Here is a 16,702-nt window from a genome sequence, read left to right as displayed (position 1 = left end):
CTACTTACTACACATACGTTATCTAATAATCTACCATAAAAATACAAAACAAAATACTTACAGTACTTTTTTACGGCGTAGCGAACTTATACAGCGGGAGAAACGTACAAAAACTGCCATTTGTTGTCGATTTGAACTTGACAACTAAATTTTCAAACAAATTTGTTTTTACACCTGTGATTTTTTTACGTTCCGATATAACCCACTTAATAGACTTTACGGCAATGACATTTTGCGATCGTTGTATTTACTCAGCTCGCCAAAAAAAAATCTTTTGCTATGTGGTACTTATAGATACACAACCTGTTTAAGGGTTAATTAAAATTAAAACTGCTGCGTAGAGTGTATTTTGCTTTTCCCATACTCTCACATACCTAGTCCCATTGGATAAGGATATTATGGACCCTTATCAGACCGCATGACTTGGTTGAATGTTTGAAGTCCCGCATGACTTATGTCAATTATCAAGGTCCTGATGATGATTTCACAAGGAATTGAGGGAACTTATCAAATATTGCATGGTCTTTAATAATTTGAACCGCATCTCAAACTGTTTTGTGAAGTCGGTTTGTTTATAATAGATTACCTATCCCTTATTTAGTACTTCAAGACGTGCACGATACCAATTAAAGCTGAGTCTACACAACCAGGGCCCCTATTCGACATGTACAACTGTCGGATTTCGCGTCAACTTCAATTCAACAGTTGAAGTTCATCAAGTGCGGATAGTTCATTTGGTACATAGTTCAATAATTTAACAAAAAACAACTTTGTTTTATATTACTTTAAGGTTTATAATGGTTTGGTTTGGTTGTCAATTAACTGTGGATTGCTAATGTCAAATTTTGACTAGTAATGATTCGATTCAACGGAAGTTCGCCCCAGTTAGCAGGAGATCTAAGGTCCCGTTTTCTAAGGGGACCTTGCATTTTGGAGACAAAGCAAACCGCTTGGAACAGGTGTTCCTGGGGGTGACCTGAGCTGATTAAGCCCGGTTGCCAAGAGGTTCCCCCCAGTAGGTGGGCAGGGGAGGGGGGGTAAAAGTGCCTCCGGCGCGCCTCACTCTAAGCTTTATATCTGCATACATCTCGCAACTATATCAAGTTTGGTGTCATTTTCGTATAATTCGAGGATGAAGAATTCATTTCTGTGACTAAATTTTCACTCACCCATACAAAAAATTCGAAAAATTCAAAATTCAAAAACAATCTTTAGATTTTTTTTTTTCGAAAATCCTCTACAAAATGTATACTATGAGGATTTGCTCTTGAAAAAAAATACCTGTGAATAGCCCAGCTCTCCTACTATACAGAATAGTAAACTTGTCAAACATTTTTTTTCATAACTCTGTTAAAAAAAATGTTTTGTGTCGCGCGGCGTACTTGCATTGTAAGAGTGGTATGCAACGTTTAGGATTTTTAAGTATGTTTAGATGATTTCTGATAAGTTGTTATTCTTCTGGTGGTAGATTACATTAATAAATTACTTCTGGACGTGATATATATACAAATATAAATTAAATATATAAATAAAGATGTTGGAAAAACTTTCGCTAATAGAGTTAAGTATTATAGATGTGATAAAATTAACATAGGAGATGTTTGACAAAAAATGCGGGTTAAAATAAGATATTATATTGTTCGTAATTGCCATTACATGCCCATGGGACTGTGCATTTTAGGTTTTTTTAACGCAGTTGCACCTCCCTGCGCATTTTGTTTTGCAGCGGCAACGAATAAGCTCTAAACAAGCAGCAGCCGCCGCAGGTAGGCTTGTCCATATGGGCTCCCAATAAACTTGTTGTTTGGACCAGCCCCAGTCAGCAGGGCATAATGGCTGTTGCTGAGGGGCTATAATCTGTCCCCAAACATAGACCAAATCGCGCCGTGCGCCAAAAACCGCCGTGTCGCCGAAATAATTTTCAACCAGGTTGACAAGGTGCAGAAAACCCTAGAGGCAAAGCAAACCGCTCTATGTGCGTTCCTTGATGTTGAAGGTGCTTTCGACAATACGCCCACAGAGACCATACTCAATGGTATGAAATCAAAGGGAGTAGACGAAACCACCAGATGGGTACACAGCATGCTCTCAAACAGAGTAGCCACTCTGACCATCAATACTATATATAGAGCATGAATTTTATACCACTAAAGGGTGCCTACAAGGAGGCGTTTTATCCCCACTATTATGGACCCTAGCAGTGGACCAACTTCTTGCAATCATGTCAGGCCAAGACTTTGATACCTACACAAGGATATGCCGACGACCTTGTAGTCATCGTCAAAGGCCCTTGCCTCAACACAATATCCAACCTAATGCAAGGAGCTCTAAACACAATATTCAAATGGTGTAGAGAAAATGACTTGTCCATTAATCCGAGCAAGACTGTAATAGCCATTTAACCATTCACAAGGAAACGGAAGCTCGATAAACTCACAAAACCAAGACTTAATGGACAAATAATACCGTTCTCGGCAGAGGTCAAGTATCTAGGGGTCACCTTTGACCAAAAGTTAACTTGGAACCCTCACCTGAGAAACATTATACAAAAAGTGAAAATGGCCATGTGGTCATGCTGTCGAATGGCAGGAGCAAGATAGGGCTTAAGATCCAAATTGTTATGTGGTTATACACAGCGGCCTCCGCAGTCTGGTGTAACAAAACCAGCCAAAAGACAGCAATAGACACTCTAAACAGCCTGCAACGCACGGCTTGTTTAACAGTAACAGGCGCCTACTCCTCGACACCGGGAGCGGCCCTAGATGCACTGCTGGACATCATACCACTCCACTTGCAGGTGCAAAAGGAGGCCAAGCAGTGCGTCTACAGAATATGCACGCTAAACAGGCCAAAATGGCGCTCTCAGGCATTAACCAATCTAAAGGCCTGGGTTTTTGCGAATAGAGCCCTTAGCATGCCCACTGATGACGCTCACACCGAATGTCATCTCACCAAACTGTACACAGTAGAAATACCTCCTAGAGACAAATGGATCAACAACCAAATGTACGTCGAAGAGGGAAGCCACATCTGATATACAGATGCTTCCAAGAAAGGCAATGATGTAGGATGTGGGATCTATGGTGAGAGATCTAAGCTCAGAGCTAGAGTCAGCATGGGCACATTGGCCTCAATCTTCCAGGCAGAAGTCTTCGCCGTCAACAAATGGGTTGCGTCCCATGAGATATAACTACATAATATATAATTTCATATTAATAACGTTCACAAGATATAATGAACGTTTGCTGTAACATCAAAATCAATATTTTTATTAGGAATAACGGTCATTTAACATAATACTCATTTTGTATAATGATTTTTTATATAACACTCAAATACTATAAATTCAGTTTATATAACATACATAACGTATATTGATCATAGCATATACTATCTTTTAGTATAGTGAGTATAAAATATAATAGCGTATGATATACCAAATAGGTTATAACTGCTACCCCTATACAAAACAAGCTGTTGCCAGAAAAGTAGGTTAGGTTAGGTTAGAACTGCGACCTCTACAGAAAACAAACTGCTGCCAGAAAAGTAGGTTAGGTTAGGTTAGAACTGCGACCCCTACAGAAAACAAACTGCTGCTAGAAAAGTAGGTTAGGTTAGAATTGCGACCCCTACAGAAAACAAACTGCTGCCAGAAAAGTAGTTAGGTTAGGTTAGAACTGCGACCCCTACAGAAAACAAACAGTTGCCAGAAAAGTGGGTTAGGTTAGAACTGCGACCCCTACAGAAAACAAACTGCTGCCAGAAAAGTAGGTTAGGTTAGGTTAGAACTGCGACCCCTACAGAAAACAAACTGCTGCCAGAAAAGTAGTTAGGTTAGGTTAGAACTGCGACCCCTACAGAAAACAAACAGTTGCCAGAAAAGTGGGTTAGGTTAGGTTAGAACTGCGACCCCTACAGAAAACAAACTGCTGACAGAAAAGTAGGTTAGGTTAGGTTAGAACTGCGACCCCTACAGAAAACAAACTGCTGCCAGAAAAGTAGGTTAGGTTAGGTTAGAACTGCGACCCCTACAGAAAACAAACTGCTGCCAGAAAAGTAGGTTAGGTTAGGTTAGAACTGCGACCCCTACAGAAAACAAACTGCTGCCAGAAAAGTAGGTTAGGTTAGGTTAGAACTGCGACCCCTACAGAAAACAAACTGCTGCCAGAAAAGTAGGTTAGGTTAGGTTATTCTCTACGAGCATTATGCATTTTGGTGTTAGGTGTATTGAGTAATATACATTACTAGCAAAAAGCAGAGCTTTGTAAGGGCTCGCGGAGGTTTTCTACCTTAACGTACCGAACCGGTTGCTGTCCGGTACGCCTGTCTGTTACAGCTTTTACTTTGTCCTTTAAAAACGTGTCCAGACGACAAAATCAAATTGCCAATATCATCCACACGTAATATACAATTTCATAAGTGCATTACATCCTACACGGTCGCCCAGTACTTTTTGTAAGGAACCCAACTGGCTTTCCTACATAATGTTGGGTCAGCGAGCCAATGTTCTTGAATTTATTTTTGCGTCCACTCCACACAATTGATCGAAAAACTATCCCGTCTGGACACCTACTGGCGGTAATCACGCTGCTCCGCACATAAACTAACACACACAGTTCCACTAGGTACAGCCAGGGTCCAGCATCAGCTCTATCTTGGGTACTGCTCTTCTAAGTTCTCATTAAGACGTGTCAGATGACCAAAACAGCGTGTGCCTATGTTGCACCAAACCTGAGTTCCACTAGGAACAGCCAGGGTTCAGCATCAGCTCTATCTTGGGTACTAATCTCCTAAGTGCTCATCAAGACGAGTCGGATGGCCAAAACAGCGTGTGCCTATGTTGCAACAAACCTGACAGGTACTGCCAGGGTTCAGCATGAGTTCTATCTTGGGTACTGTTCTCCCAAGTGCTCATCATGATGAGTCGGATGTCCAAAATAGCGTGTGTCTATGTTGCATCAAACCTGATCGAGTTCCACTAGGTTCAGCCAGGGTTCAGCATCAGCTCTATCTTGGGTACTACTTTCCTAAGTTCTCATCAAGACGAGTTGCATGACCAAAACAGCGTGTGTCTATGTATGTTGCATCAAACCCGAGCTCCACTAGGTACTGCCAGGGTTCGGCATCGGCTCTATCTTGGGTACTACTCTCCTAAGTGTTCATCAAGATGAGTCGGATGACCAAACCATAATGTGCCTTTGTTACACCAAACCTGAGTTCCACTAGGTACTGCCGGGGTACTGGGTCATTTTGCTGAACTGCACGCCGACGTTTCGATTGGCGTGCAGTTCCCATACAAGTTGCAGTCGGGTTGTAGTCCGTCTGTATCGGCCCTAAGTCACTGAAGTTTGTATTAATTATGCTTATCTTTATTTATAATTTTAGCAGTTCCAAGCAATAGTAACACTAAAGGCGCCATTCATTAATTACGTAAGACAATTTTTGCTAGCTTTTGACCCCCTCCCATCCATATGTAAGAAATAATAAGAATAGGCTGACCCCGTCCAGCCACCAATATAATTTATTTTCAAAAAAATATTTTTATGAATGTTTATTTGTACCTGTACAAAGGTACTTGAGCTCGTTTAAGCTAACTCTGCACCGTGTTTGATAGCATAGAGCGTGGAAGTATTATTTTAAACGTCATAATTTCATAGAAATTAAAAAAAAATATCGCATCTTTGTGACCCCTTGTAAGAAAAAATAAGATATGTTCGACCCCCCCTCCTCCCCAAAATCGTCTTACGTAATAAATTAATGGCGCTAAAACTGTATCTCGAACTGAAAATACCCGATTTAAGTTTGCTAACACAACATGACTGATCATCACATCGTCAGCGTCACAAAACATACGAGTAAATTGACCTCCGCAGTAAATATACAGCAAGATTGATTGTTCTAGTAGGTATTCACAAAAACTTAATTGCTAAAATGGGAATCAAACCAAGTGAAGCGAGGTGGGTTGAATCCAAAATTGTACCCACTTTGGTATTAATCGTTGTTAATGGCGTAAGCGCCATCGACATTATTAAACTTGAAAACACCACATATTAGGTATCGTATTGTCTGAATACCCACAACACAAGCCTTCTTAAGTAGTCAATTTGTATAAGAATGTCCAATATTTATTTATTTATTTATTACTAACGCCATCTGTTAGAGAAAGAAATAATTAACACTAGCACGAATGTTAATTCATCATTTTGCCAACAGATGGCGCTAGTAGTAATACAAAGTGTTATTACTTTATTTTATTTTTTTAGGTTTATAAAATGATATTTTTATGTTTGATAACACATCTAGACATGAATTTAAATTACTATGTTAAATTTCAAACCTAACAGTGCAGTAGTTTTTCCGTAAAGTGTACCACAAGAATGCATAGTTCGTCGATTAGTGATAGGGCTCGCTTCGCTCGCCCTAATAAATCTGAGATATTATGAACGTTATACATAATGATCGTTATATACAATGATATTATTCTTAAATAACGTTATACTTAACAAAAATAGATATTTTGATGTTATATCTAACGTTCGTTATACACCTTGAACGGTATACAAAACAAACTTATACAATATGAGCGTATATAATATGAATATTATAGTATAAGTTCTTATGTCTTATATTACTTACCCCAACAAATGTGCGGAGATCAACCTGGATAGAAACCTAAGACACCAGCTTATCTACATCAACTCAGACAGCCAGGCTGCTCCGCTGGCACTAGAATCCCTTGAGTCAAACTCAAAACTAGTCCAGAACTGTAAAACAAACCTAAATGCACTGGTTTACTCCAACAAAGTTACACTTAGATGGGTACCAGGGCACTCCGACATAAACGGAAACGAAGAAGTGGACGAACTTGCTAGAAAGGGCGCAGACACACCCCTGGTGGGCCCAGAACCCTTCTGTGGAAGCACAAAACGAGATGCATATTCTCTGCTCAGCAACTTAGAAAAAACGAGAGCAATCGATTGGTGGAAGTTCGTTAAAGGACAAGAACACTCGAAAGCTCTGATCAAAGGGTTCAACAGCAAAACTGCTAAGGAGCTTTTAAGACTCAAAAGGCACAAAACCTGCGCGGTGACCAGAATACTGACTGGACACTGCAAGTTGAACAAACATATATGTTTCAAATTGGCAAGAAACAAGATGCGACATGCAGGTTCTGTCAGGAGTCAGAGGAGACTGCAATGCACATTCTCTGTTCTTGTGGACTACTAATGTCAAAAAGAAGTACCTACCTAGGGCGACACGTAGTGCAATCCTATGAGGTACAAAACATTACGGCCCAAAGAATCTGGAACTTTCTGGATGCAACGGGCATTAGTAATGAACTTAAAGGGCCGTCACAATAAATCAATGCTGGTCAATGCGACACTCAAAGGCCCACAACACCACAATAATAATAATAATGTCCCGCGGGGGCAGCTTGTGGCGAGCTGACGGTGAGTGACGACACCGCGGACCCCTATTCCAGATGGCCCTGTCATCTGACCCTCGCCTCTGTGCTTGCCTTGATTGGCCGGCCAGAATGGAGTCGCAAGAGCGGGACCTATGCTCCAGGTTGGAAGTGTAAAATGTCATAACGCCGGCTGAACGGATTACCGGGATCTGGCTACCGCAGACTCACCTCTCGACAACCTCACAGCCACTCCAAAGTGTTGCCCTGTTGTCGCACTGTGCGTGCGGCCATTGCGGGGCCCACTCAATAAGTTGGCGAGTCACCACCTGTCATTTCAAATTTTGAGACTGATTGTCACGGCAGGTGTCCGCTAGTCTCTCCCATAGCCCATTATCCAGTCCATCCAACTTTCAAATCTGTAGCCCATGACCTTAGTTCCCATCGCAGCACAAAAGTGCTGCACTGTAATAGTCTTTGCACCTGGCGGGGACCATCTCCGGATGTATCACATTGTGCGTTCGGGGATAGTATCCACCACATGTATCCCTTGCTTTTAGATTAACGTGCCTTAAAGGGCCTCTGCGCTGTTGGCTTCGTCCCCACGTACGCCTCCCAAAGGTCCGGGACCCCATGGTCCCGAGATATGGAAAAGACATGCAAATAATAATGTTAATTTTATCACATTTATAATACTTAACTCTGTTGGCGAAAGTTTTCCCAACATCTTTATTTATATATTTAATTTATATTTGTATATATATCACTTCCAGAAGTAATTTATTAATGTAATCTACAACCAGAAGAATAACAACTTATCAGAAATCATCTAAACATACTTAAAAATCCTAAACGCTGCATACCGCTCTTACAATGCAGGTACGCCGCGCGACACAAAACATTTTTTTTTAACAGAGTTATGAAAAAAAATGTTTGACAAGTTTACTATTCTGTATAGTAGGATAACTGGGCTATTCACAGGTATTTTTTTTCTAGAGCAAATCCTCATAGTTAAATTTTTTTAGAGGATTTACGAAAAAAAAATTAAAGGATTTTTTTTGAATTTTGAATTTCTCGAATTTTTTGTATGGGTGAGTGAAAATTTAGTCACAGAACTGAATTCTTCATCCTCGAATTACACGAAAAAGACACCAAACTTGATATAGTTGCGAGATGTATGCAGATATAAAGCTTAGAGTGAGGCGCGCCGGAGGCACTTTTACCCCCCCTCCCCTGCCCACCTGCTGGGGGGAACCTCTTGGCAACCGGGCTTAATCAGCTCAGATCACCCCCAGGAACACCTGTTCCAAGCGGTTTGCTTTGTCTCCGAAATGCAAGGTGGTGGACCTTAGATCTCCTAAGTATGATATTGATATACTTAGTGAGATACCTAAACTAGTAGTTCGCCCCGAACTGAGAACTCGCGGTTTGCCAAAAATTATATAGAGCGATTGACTTTGTTGCACCTACTTACTCGTATAGTTCGACATAAAATAGTAGAAAATAATTTTCAAGAAAAAAAAAAAACCGACTTCTATGGGAGCCGGTGAAAGATTATTGTGTACACTATGTAGAAAAGGAGGTAAAACTACCCACTTTTCTAGTAGGTAGCATTTCGTTTCTGTAAGGGTCGCAGTTTTAGCCTCACGAACCCACTTCTCTGATAGCAGTTCGGTTCTGTGAGGATTGCAGTTCGAACCTAACCAAAACCACATTTCTAGTAGCATTTCATTTCTGTAAGGCTCGCAGTTCTAACCTAACCCACTTTTTTTCGGTTCTGTGAGGATCGCAGTTCAAACCTAACCTAACCCACTTAGGGGCTAGTAAGTTTGGCATCATTATACTTTATATATACCTACATTTTATGGTAGGTAATCATAGTGGTCTATTTAGCTTAGGTATCAGTGGTTTTCCGGGTCAAGGTCCGAGTCTGGGTCCGAGTCTGGGTCTGGGTCCTGTTCCGGGTCCAGGACCAGGTCCAGGTCGAGGTCCAGGTCTGGGTTCAGGTCCAGATAAGAGCCCGGATCCGGGTCAGGTCTGGCTCCAGGGCCAGCTCCGTCAAAATCGAAATTCGAAATCACCAAACGTGTAGTCATTGAAGAGATCTGTTCTGATCATCATTAGCAGTTCCACTTCATCAAATGCGACAGTTTTTAATGTAGGTACATAAATTCTTGATTTTCTGATGAAAATACACAAATCTCTATACGCGTGCCTTTAAAATTTCAGGAGTTCCCTCGATTCCTCATGGAGACCATCATCAGACCTCGAGCTTGGCAAAAATGTGGCTTGAAAACTTAACTTGCTTAACGAACATAACGAAGAGGACAAATCGCCAAACGTGAACTATGCTTCATCGAAGAGTTCCGTTCTGATCATCATCAGCAGTTCCACTTCATCAAATGTCACGTTTTTGAATGTATATGCTTGATTTGTTGATAAAACACATAAATCACTATATGTATGCCTTTAAGATTTGAGGAGTTCCCTCGATTCCTCATGGATCCCATCATCAGAACTGGGTTTTGATAAAAACGGGACCAATCTGTATGCATATACAATAATATACATATAATCAAAAAAATAATTTTCAAAATCGGTCCAGTAATGACGGAGATATGAATATTGGATAACGCAAACATTAAAAAAATCACAATCGAATCTCCTCCTTTTGATATTTGGAAGTCGGTTAATAAATGAGGGCGCCACTTTCTACGTAGCTGTCACATTTTTGACGTAAAATGCTTACACATGGCAACAATTTATAGTGTGTCAAGCCATTTCCGTCAGTAGAAAAAAGCGGCTAAAAAATGTAGGCGCGAAGGGTTATCGTCCCATAGAAAATTTGAATATCGCGCCTTTTTCTACTGACAAACTTCTTTGACCGACTATAGTATGGAAATTTTAGAGTTCCATTTTATTTAATTTCTACTATTTTATGCTTAGAGGATATAACCAACGGAGACGCCATGTCTAAAATTTTCGGTACAAAATAGTATGCCATTTTTTGCGGGGGAGGGGCACATCAAATGTATAGTTACGTCATGTCAGATAAACGTCAGTCCATACATATGGTTGACATGTGGTTGACCATTGGCCGCCTATTTTCGACAGAGGGGAACGCCTGTTAATGGCGGCTCCATTGTTAATTACTCCGAGATTTTATGTCCCACTATAGGTGGCAATGGATCAAAAATCGCGTGGATATATTACAAGGTCTGTGGAGCCCTTAACTGATACTGTATCTATGGTAAGCCGAAATATTTCCTGTCAAATGTCAAATACCTATATTATGTTTATTTTTATCTTGCTAATTATTTCAAAACGGTAAATTTAAAAACGATATTATAAAAGTGCAAGCCGAGCACTTTCATTTGATACCAAACACGACCATACTTTCTTGCAAAAAGATGACCAGAATAGCAAGACCCCTCACAAATAGCTTTTTAGCCTTCTAAGCTCTTCTAGCTCAATTGACCCATTGATCGAGCCTGCTCATAATTTAATGACTAAAATATAATGCCCTCAACTACACGTTTACCCAATATCATTTAAATTAGAACAAAATTACTTAAGTTCTTGAGTATCAAACTATCCTCTGATAGCTCAGCTTAAAAACATCGAAATGCCGGGACGTGCCCCTAGCCAGCCGCGTGTCCCAAGTCGAATGTAAGAACTTCGTTCGCTTCGCTCGCTCGTTCGAAGAAAAGATTGATGAATGATGATTGAATTGTGCGCCACAATGCAAATAATGCTAGGGAAATCAGCGGTCAACTGACAATGCAAGGTTAGGGATTGTGATGTTCACTTAACATCATTAATCTAGTTTACTTTTAGAGGAATTATATTTATTATAGGTAAATAAAACAATTTATTATTCGGTCCATACAGAGCGCCCGTAACACAGCGGCCGCCATCATGCGCACCAGTGTTGCCAGCCATCTGCTTATTTATTGATGAACACCACATCTCTTCCTTTTTAACAAATTTGAAATTGTAGGAGAATACATAAAATGAATCATTGTACAGTACTGTACAACCAAAATTAACTTGCAACACAACACATTTCTAATCAGCATTTAGCTTTAACCAATTGAGTGATAACAATTTGAACAATGCATTTACAGACACTGACATAACTATTAAACTCTTAAATCACGACACACTTTTATAACTCAGTGTTTATATAATGATAAATATGAAGAAGTCGATACTCCGATTACAAATAAGTAAACTTACAGCTTTCCACATAGTCTTAGAAACCTTATTCCTTGTAAATATACCCTTTAGTATACAAAGATAGATAAATAGAGATATTTATTTGCATACCAGGTATTTTACATACATATACATGGACCCTGAAAAGGGTGTAGTAAAATAGGAAGTTTACAATATCACAAGTCCATACATATGACTAAACTACTAATAGTTAATTAATTTTCTAATTGCTGTTATAAGTAATCAAGTAACATATAAATTTTTAAAGTAACAACTACAATACAGATAGCCTCTTTAATATGTTTACAGTCTGATTACAACTATATATTATCTAGCCAGCCATCATATGTTAAGAACAATGAGTGATGTTAGACCACAGTACAATATATATTTTTACTAGAGTCTAATATAGTCCTTAACATGGTTAAGGTAGACTGCTCACTGACACATCAATAACATGTAACATCTGTAACAATAACTGTTTCTTACTTATTAGTATTTACATACATGACATTTATTATTATTATCTATTTCCTCTCTCTTTCTTTAAAATTAAATTGTATTACAATGTATACTAGCAATTATCCCAATAAGCCTAGTTTCCCCTCTGGTTTGGAAGGTCAGATGGCAGTCGCTTCCGTAAAAACTAGTGCCTACGTAAATTCTTGGGATTAGCTGTCAAGCGGACCCCAGGCTCCCATGAGCCGTGGCAAAATGCCGGGATAACGCGAGGAAGAGAGAGTAGGTATGAGAAATTCAAACAGTTGTCTGTTGTGAACCATTAATCACTAATCAAGTTGATGGACTAATAATTTGATCTTGTCATTCTTGACTAATACAGTAGACTTGTTGACTGGTAGTATATTTAAGCAGTATACAACTTTTTTTTTTTTTTAAATCAGTTTTGCTTGATAACAGCTTTGGTAGGATGGTTTGTCTTGTAAGGGTGTGTTTTGCTAAAATAGCATAACAAGCATAAATGTATGACCATAAAAAATGTATTTTATTGGGGATTCTAATGATGTTTGTTTTGACATCCATTTAAATAATTCGGATTAAGTAATGCTAATATCATGTAATTTTACCACATATATTCATTGCTACTTTGTAATGTACACATTTTCATGAATTATTGAGTTTAATAAGGGTACAACATATAATCCCTTACAAAAGATGATTTTATACCACCGGACCTAATGTATTTATTATTTCATATACAGGCAGGCAGTAAAGCAGTACTTTTACAAATGCAAATGATACAAGTCCAAAATATGAATACCGATATGTCCAATTTGTTTTTGATTTCGACAATGTGACTTGAATCACTGACATTCATGATTTGACAGTTCTGTCATAGTCACTAGTTAGGTTAAATAAAAACTTCATTGAGATTTTCTTTTACTTACACTTACCCTATTTCCAGACATTTAGGGTTGTACAATATACTTTCCAAACATGGCTCGTAACATACCATATGTGATGAGATCTTTATACTTCACGCTGCTAAGCCAGTCTCCATTTCTGGTCACTGATATTTCTTCGAAAATGTCGTACAACACCTATATAGACGTCTTGCAAATATAATTATATAGTTAACAACATTGTACTTATTTTAGTTGCTAGTCTGAATGTGTTAAACTATACTTTTTTATATTATATTTAGGACATATTGTGACATATCCATGATTTTAACACTTGCAACAACATCCAATGTCTACATTTTGCTCCGTAAGTTTGGAAAATCTGGTGATGGTCAAGAAACCTGAAAACTTACACAACCTGTTAGTCCATGTTTGCCACAAAACTGTAACGAGCACAGTTACACATTCCTGGAGTACATATAAGAATCTAGTAGATTCAATATTGTCTTGAATCTAATCTGGAACATTACTTTTATTTATTAACATTTAACTAAACACACAACATTGTTCTGAAACAATCTCTATCTGTCAAGTGTCAAAAGTGACACATCTGTGACATCTGACAGTAGCAATGGACTCTATAGTACTATAGATAGTTTAGCCAGGGACTGTCTCATTTCAACCATAGAGAGACAAAATCATACTGTCTTTGTCTTACGCTAGAACTAGCACCCAAAGAAAGGTTGAGTAGTTTTTCTATTCCATGTTACTAACAAATTTGTGTTTGCCAGCTTCACATTACAGGATTTGTTAAGAACTAATAAAGTACAATACAACTCACATTCACTTCTTTACGTTCCATTTACTCATGGTATTAAGTATATTATTTATTACATCATTAAATGTTGCTATTACTTTGCAAACTCAACCATATGAGTTCCTTAACATCATAATATATGTAGGTATGGAAATTTCCCATTAACCATCTTGTTGATTCATGATCAACCATTAGTTCCCATCATTTTATGGGGTTGATGATGTTATCCTTTACGACTTGGCGTACAAATCGTTAACATCATCATTTCGGCAACAGCCAGTAGTCATTTTGACATTTTTCGTTTCAAACGATTTTTTCCCATCATTTTATGGGGTTTATGATGTTGTCTTACAACTTGGCGTACAAGTTGTTAACATCATACTTTCGGCATCAGCCTAAGCCAATAACTTGTTGGCATTTTTATGTACATATATATGTACACACAATCACTGCAATCGCTCATAGATCTTGAATTGAATAGCCTAGATGACAAACATTGTAATTAATTATATCATTTGTGCCAGTATATTTTGAGAATCATTAATGTTTACATGAGATCCGTTAAAGGTCAACACAAATGTTCTTAGTTTGACCATCATACTCCAAGCACAAAACAGACTTTACTATGCAGTACCTACAGCAGGTACTTAGACCTTTTGGAAATATGGAAACAAGTAAATTTATATTTTGCTGGTGAATATGTACATCGTTTATAGTTTGCAAGGCAACTACATAGGTACATGTATTCTTGCATAAAATGTAAAGAAGTATTTGAAACAGAAACTGCTACAAAATACAAGTTATTATTTTATAGAACATCTTGTATTTTACCATATGAAATAGATAAGGAATCTAATATTTGATACAATTATCCATTCTTCCCTTTTAAAAAGAAAAATAACTTTTAGTTATAACTTAATCTTGTATTGTATTTCCATATACTTAGGTATTTCTATATTATCAAATTAATTTTGACGAATTGCTCTATTATTTCAACAGACTGTATTATAAAATTCAACATTTGTCATCTACCAATGTACTTTATTTGGTTGAATGTCCAAAAGAACCATACACCATTTCCTAATCCTCAGACGCCTCCGAGTTACACCCATTACAGGCATCTGAAAGTCACTCATATCTTGTATTTCTCACGATTTCATTGTTTTGTACTTTATTTTGTTCTGATATACATGCGTTCGTTTTGCAAATCGTCGGCCCTGTTTACAAATTAACCAATATGGCGCCAATATTTCATCAATTTGCAATTTGCGAATTTCATAGGTACTCACGGTTTTACCTCGTCGCCACTTGTGATGTTCACTTAACATCATTAATCTAGTTTACTTTTAGAGGAATTATATTTATTATAGGTAAATAAAACAATTTATTATTCGGTCCATACAGAGCGCCCGTAACACAGCGGCCGCCATCATGCGCACCAGTGTTGCCAGCCATCTGCTTATTTATTGATGAACACCACAGGGATGATTAGGCACAATAATAATAAAAAATGCAATGGTAAGTATAAACTAATTGTTGTTATTCAACTCCAGTGACGGATGTAATCCAGTTCACGAAGGGAGCGACATTGGCGAACAAGCCGAGTTTAGCCCTCCTGCAATTTGTGTCCGATATGTAGGACGCGATTCCTACGAGGGTGTTATTACGGACGAGAGGACTGCCGGAGTCACCCTGGGGAAAATAAACTTAATATTAGAACATGGATCTTAGATTAATTGTGAGGTTCTGATGTAACAATACCTAGGTCATGTGAGAGTCCTCTATTACGTTCAAGGTATATTATACCTACGCTTCGATAGGTACTCTTTACTGGACATTGGTCTTTACCAAGGATCACCACAACGACCGCCCTTTCAGCTGAGCGTTAATCATCGATCCACCTTGATGCGGGGTTTTCTTGCACACATCGATTTAGGTGCTAGAATCTGACTTATGAGTTAAACACTCAGTTTGAAGAGTTTTCCGATAAATTACCTATTAGATATTAGTCGATATAATTCTTTACACACTCACAAAGCATATCCCAGGTTTATCTGCCGTCCTTGCAGAACAAATAGTGACTTTTGACAAATAATTCAAATATGGTTTTAAATGGGAACGCAGATAAATAGGTAGGTGAGATAAACACTCCTCTTGTTTTACAGTGCGGACATTCATTGTCATCAGGTATTTGGACATTTGCCTCCTCTGAAATAACAAAAGTTAGGTAAAATAAGGTGTACCTACCTAAGTTTACATAGGGTGTGATTATACAATGGATCATAGCGCACTGTGTAGTTATTGAAATAAAAATAATCGTCGCTGTAAAGCAATTAATGGTGTAACCCGCAATACAATTGTAGTGCGAGTTACAGCATTATTGCTTTCCAGCAACGAATTTACCTCGTTAGTCCCCTTCCCAGCAAATGCATGGATGGTATTCCGTTCATAGTCTTGTTTCGGTAGTGTTATTGCTTTTACTGTGCTGGTGAACGTCAACGGTCGAGACAGCTTTAGCAGCGCAATATCATTGATAGGAATGTTAAAAATAATTTCCTTGTATTGAGGATGGACGACTGCTTTATTGTACATGTAACGTTGGCTGCTTTGAAAACTTTCGCCCCCAACCCATACCGGGCCGCTGTTACTATTGAAAAACATATTACGCTATGTGAGGACATTTGTCTGTGTGCTTTGGTTTGAATAGCAATGGAAGCGCAGTATTATAGTTCGTTTTTTTATGGCTCCTCTTCACGTTGGGCCAACGCCAACGCCAACGAGGGACGCAGCCATGCGGTAGAATGAGATAGCAATATCACTTGCTCCCTCTAACGCATAAATGCGTCCCTCGTTGGCGTTGGCGTTGGCCCAACGTGAAGAGGAGCCATTAGCATTAGAAAT

At 38.6% G+C, this 16,702-nt stretch overlaps 1 protein-coding gene and 1 long non-coding RNA gene across 2 annotated transcripts in view; both read left to right on the top strand.

Annotated features, from left to right (window-relative positions):
• Window positions 1-16,702, top strand: part of LOC134804118 (uncharacterized) — an 805,015-nt gene that overhangs the window by 96,236 nt on the left and 692,077 nt on the right. The gene's annotated exons all lie outside the window — the stretch shown is intronic.
• The window catches only part of LOC134803971 (uncharacterized), a 460,442-nt gene that overhangs the window by 372,786 nt on the left and 70,954 nt on the right, over window positions 1-16,702 (top strand). The window lies entirely within an intron of this gene.

The sequence above is a fragment of the Cydia splendana genome, chromosome 2 (assembly GCF_910591565.1).
Source record: "Cydia splendana chromosome 2, ilCydSple1.2, whole genome shotgun sequence".
Taxonomy (NCBI): Eukaryota; Metazoa; Arthropoda; class Insecta; order Lepidoptera; family Tortricidae; genus Cydia; species Cydia splendana.
The sequence above is the reverse complement of the archived record's forward strand: the minus strand, read 5'-3'. Positions and strand labels throughout refer to the sequence as shown.